The sequence below is a fragment of the Peromyscus leucopus genome, chromosome 14 (assembly GCF_004664715.2).
Source record: "Peromyscus leucopus breed LL Stock chromosome 14, UCI_PerLeu_2.1, whole genome shotgun sequence".
NCBI lineage: Eukaryota > Metazoa > Chordata > Mammalia > Rodentia > Cricetidae > Peromyscus > Peromyscus leucopus.
This window is the reverse complement of record NC_051075.1, coordinates 69,763,068-69,768,030: the sequence shown is the minus strand read 5'-3', so window position 1 is coordinate 69,768,030 and position 4,963 is coordinate 69,763,068. Positions and strand designations below refer to the sequence as shown.

At 44.1% G+C, this 4,963-nt stretch overlaps 1 non-coding gene across 1 annotated transcript; it reads right to left on the bottom strand.

Moving 5' to 3' along the window:
* Positions 1 to 873: 873 nt before the first annotated feature.
* Positions 874 to 1,037, bottom strand: LOC114706081. Its single transcript, XR_003736477.1, has one exon. It is a non-coding gene; the product is annotated as a U1 spliceosomal RNA (small nuclear RNA).
* Positions 1,038 to 4,963: the final 3,926 nt, after the last annotated feature.

Below are 4,963 nucleotides of genomic sequence, written 5' to 3'. Positions count from 1 at the left end.
GTAAACATGTATGTGGAGGCCTAAAAGTTGGCATCAGAGGTCTTCCTCAGTCTATTTATTTTGAGGCAGGGTCTCTCACTTGAACCCAGAGCTTGCCAGTTCTAGCTAGTCTAGCTGGCCAGCTTGCCCTGGGAATCCCCCTGTCTTTGTCTCCAAGTCTTGGAACTACCTGGACTTACCACAACCTGTCTTGCTTTCAAGCAGAATTTGGAGTTCCTAATTCTGATCAGCAAGTGTTTTATCCACTGACCTATCTCTCTAGGCTCTGTTTAGTCTTTTGAGACAGGATCTTGCTATGTTGTCCAGACTAGCCTCAAATTTACAATCCTCATGTGGCCTGGATTACAGATGTGCACCATACCAGGCTCAGAATCCTTCTAAAATTGAGATGGGCTTTGCACAGGTGGTTTTCCCCACAGAGTACTTGTGTTATTTCTTGTCATAAAGTATATATACAATAGATAACTTCCCTCATTGCCTCCTGGCATTGTTGTTATTATTAAAATATAGTCAGGTGGTGGTGGTGGAGGATGTCTTTAACCCCAGCACTTGAGAGGCAGAGGCAGGCAGATCTCTGTGAGTTCAAGGTCAGCCTGATCTACATAGGAAGTTCCAGGACAGCTAGGGCTACACACAGAAACTCTGTCTTGAGAAACATGTGTGGGGCTGGAGAGATGGCTCAGAGGTTAAAAGCACCTACTGTTCTTCCAGAGGTCCTGAGTTCAATTCCCAGCAACCACGTGGTAGCTAACAACCATCTATGAGATCTGGCGCCCTCTTCTGTGTACATAGTAAATAAATCTTTAAAAAAGAAAAAAGAAAAGAAAAACATGTGTGACCATAATATTATTTATTTATTTATTTATTTATTTTTAGGGGAAAACTCAAATGCAGTCCCTCACTACCACAAATTATGCAGTCAAGTTTCTAGGGTTTGGGGAAATCACAGGGGTCAGCACATCCAGAGTGCAATAGATAAGCCTTGCCTTGAGAAAACCACCTTCATGATCATGGTATCTCCCCTGCCAGGTAAGTACTGTGTAATATTCTTATTGGCACAGTGGTTCTGTTTTAATTCTGAAAATCCACATACTATTTACCACAACAGACAACAGAGACAATTTTTCAAGTAATTGTCTTTACATTTTATTCCTGAGAATTGACTCAAACTAGATTTGTCTTTGACTCATGACAGTTTATCTTAGTTTTTTCTTTCTGTTGGTTGTTGTTTGTTTAAAGGAATGGGGTCTTGCTCAGGCTGGCCTCAAAGGCCTGGGCTCAACAAACTCTTGTCTCAGCCTCCTAAGTAACTGGAAGCAGATGCAACCTTGCCCAGATTATCTCATTTCTTCATTTTGGACCTTATGTGCTTTCATTTTGAAAATATTTCCTATATTAACACAGATTTTTTTTTTCTTGACTTCTAAATGCAAAAGTTGAGCTAGTGTCTTCAAAGAGAGTCGGGTGTGCCAGCTCTCACATTTCAGAAGGAGCACCCACTAAAATGATGAACGAAGAAAGATAACATCAGGATGGAGAACAAATGGAACATCGAGCATTGCTGATAGCAAACAAAATGGTACTGCCATTCTGGGAAAGCATTTGGGAAAGTCCATCTAGGTCAATTCACCAGGGACCTCAAACTCCTGAAGCCAACATCAACAAACCTTTCTGTTAAAGGACCAAACAGGGACTCTAATAGGCTTGTGAGTCACACTTAGGCAACCTCTCAACTCTGTCATTGCATGAGTGACATGTATTTCAATATAATTTTGCTGATGAAAACAGCCTATTTGAGAGAGAGAGAGAGAGAGAGAGAGAGAGAGAGAGAGAGAGAGAGAGAGAGAGAGAGAGATTGAAAAGCCAATTTTGATTCCTGGGCCTGGAGAAATTAAAATGTATATCTATACAAATATCTATACATACATCTTTACAACAGCTTTTTTATCTTAATAGCTTTTTTTTTTCACCTGTATCTTGAGTGGGAGATTGTATGTGTTCATTTGTGAAAGATGCAGGTGCACATGTGTATCATATGCATGTGGAAACCTGATGGCAACAACAGGTATATTCCTCATTCATGTTCAGACAGGGTCTCCCACCAGAATCACAGATACAGCTCAGATTGGTTGACCATCCAATGGTTGACCATCCATTCCCATGCTCCTTCCAAAAACAGAGATTACCAGCACGAACCACTGTGCCCAACTTTTACTGTGACTGCCAGGAATCCCATCTCAGGTCCCCAGTGAATTCAACCTTCCCACACCTTTTTTGTTTTAGTCAATCTCTAAACAGATTGGGTGACGTCCACCCACATTGCTGAGAGCCATCTGTTTTACTTGGTCCACCAATTCAAATGCTGATCATTTCCCAAAATACCCCTAGACGCACCCAGAAATAACATTAACCAAACATCTGAGCATGCCTTACCCAGTCAAGTTGACATATTTATCTAATCACCAGTCATCTTCACAAAACTTCATGGTTTTGTGTTTTAGAATTAGATATGTGATACATTTTGAATTAACTCTTGCAGCCCACAATTAAAAGGCACATTGGTAATTAGCTGGGTTTTCTCCGCTAAGGACTGAAGGTCCTGGTCAGCTGGTGGAAAATGTACAAATGCCTTCAGTGAGAGGCTAAAATTATCTTCTTAGCAAGGACTATTTTGGGTGTAATATGACCAACAGTCAATCACAGGTAGCAATCTTGCTACAAGTGGTAACTAGTCTAGAGGCTACTTATTCCATTTCCAAATTGTGTCTAGAACTCCTAAACTGACAAGAGTGAACTTAAGTTCCAAAAGGTACACTGAGTTACTTCGGGTATAAGATGTCACTGAGGCAAGAGTCTCATCATGTCCTTGAAGAGTTCTGATCCCTCATCCTTCTCCCCTTGCCCTTCAAGACAACCTGCTTCTCATCAACAACAGTTGACTTTCCAGGGTTCTCCTACTCAAATCTATGGCAGCCTAAAAAGCCGGGGTGTGTTGGGGGGAGGGAGGTGTATGACCCAGCTCAGGAACTTCATGACTATTTCAAAGCCAAGAAAGTAGGTCTATGGAAAGCACTTGATCTATTCTCTAGAGGACATGATTCTGATGAACATACCAGATCATATCCTGGCTACAAAGAGGTGAGGAGAGGCTACCAAGTCCTCTGGGGATTTCTGTTGTAGTTTCTTCTCCAAACCAAATCTAAAGAAGTACACAGAGAACGTGGGGGTTGAAAGGTCTTGGTTTGGGAGCTCGGAGGGGAGAGCACATTGAAAAGGATTGTCCTTTGGGATAACAAACTTATTAAAAATGTATTAATGCCATGGAAAGACAGAATGGCAGGGGTCATGAGAGCTCAGGCCCACAAAACAGAGTATGGGTTCCTCCTTAGAGGTATCAGAAAAAAAGAGGTTCGTTGCCACACGGCTGGTAATTAGTCCATGGTGCTTGCTTGTAGTCAGGCTGTCTCTAATTCCTAGGCCATGGGAGAAGGGGAGGAGAGGTTGAGGATGAGGGTCAAAGTCTGGTAGCTTGGGGCCTGTAAATTTCCTTTGGGAAAGTAAAAAATAAGGTGCCTGCCATTCTCCTGGAATCCAGGCACCTGGGGAGTCTGTTAGAGGGTTACAGATTCTCAGACAGGCTCTCTGTGGGGTGTCCATCTGTCCCTGCAGCAGCAATGATCACAGAATCAAATATATGAGGGTGGAGGTTGAGAGAGCTGCAGATGGGCCTGATCTGAGCAGCATCTGGTCTGGAGCCTGGGTACCTGGGGTGCCTGTTAGAGGATTACAGATTCACAGAAAGGCTCTTGGTAGGGGGGTTGCCATTTCTTTCACAGGAACTGTGAGGACGGAGAAAGTGGCTGCTGCAGGTGGTATTAATCTGAGGAGCCCCTACCCCAAAGCCTAATGCGGTGATTGCATGATGATACTGCAGCCATGTCCCAGCCCTATGGTGCCCTTTCTGTCTTCCAGAAATAGTCCATGGTACCAGAGTACATAATAGATTGCCTAGGCAACTTGGTGGCTTTGTCTGCAGTAGGACCCTGACCGTGTCTAGAGAGCATCCCATAAACACCAGGGACATGTCACAAAAGCCATCAACCAGCAGCTTCTTTAAAAGAGCTGATGAGTTTTGGGATCTTTTGCCATAGTCTACCTATCAGTTCCCGGGTTTATTTACTTTTTAACTTTTTATTGATTCTTTATGAATTTCACATCATGAACCTCAATCCCAGTCATCTCCCCGTCCCTCCATATCTGCCCTCTGTCCTTGCAATCTGCCCCCCAAAAGAAAACAAAAGATAAAAAACAAAATAAAAATATTTTTTAAAAAATCTCGCTGTGAAAGCTGTGATGTGTCTCGGTGTGTCAGTCACACAGTCTACCCTTTTGCGCAAACAGCTTTACTTGCAAGTGTTCATTGCAATGAGTCATTGGTCTGGTTCAAGGCCTCTGGCTTCTGCTACACTGTCAATACTGGATGCTCACAGGACTCCTCTTGGATATCCTGTTGTTGCCCTGTGTCATGGAGGTCCTGCAGCTTTGGTTCTGCAGTGCTGGCCCCTTCACAAGCTCCAGCCGTCAGATGGGGTAGCTGTTGGGGGGAGGGCCGGTTCAAAGCCCTGGATCTGGGCCTGGGAGGTAGCTCAGCTGGTCAGCCGGCCCACTCTCCTGCACCCACCAGAGCCGCCAGGTCCTCCTACCTGTTCCCCTGCACTCACACCCACAGGCCGGATTTCTTTGCCTGTTTGGGTTGGGTGGTTTGTCAGAGCTACTGGGCCACAAGCTCCGCCCCATTTTCTTGATTCCATGTGGAACTTCTATTAGATAATACTGAATTCCTAACTGGGCATGGTAGCACATGCCTATAATCCCAGCACTCAGGAATTTGAGACAAGGATTGCTGGGAGGCCAGACTAGAATACATAGCAAGACCCTGTCTGTAAACAAACAAAACAGGGCT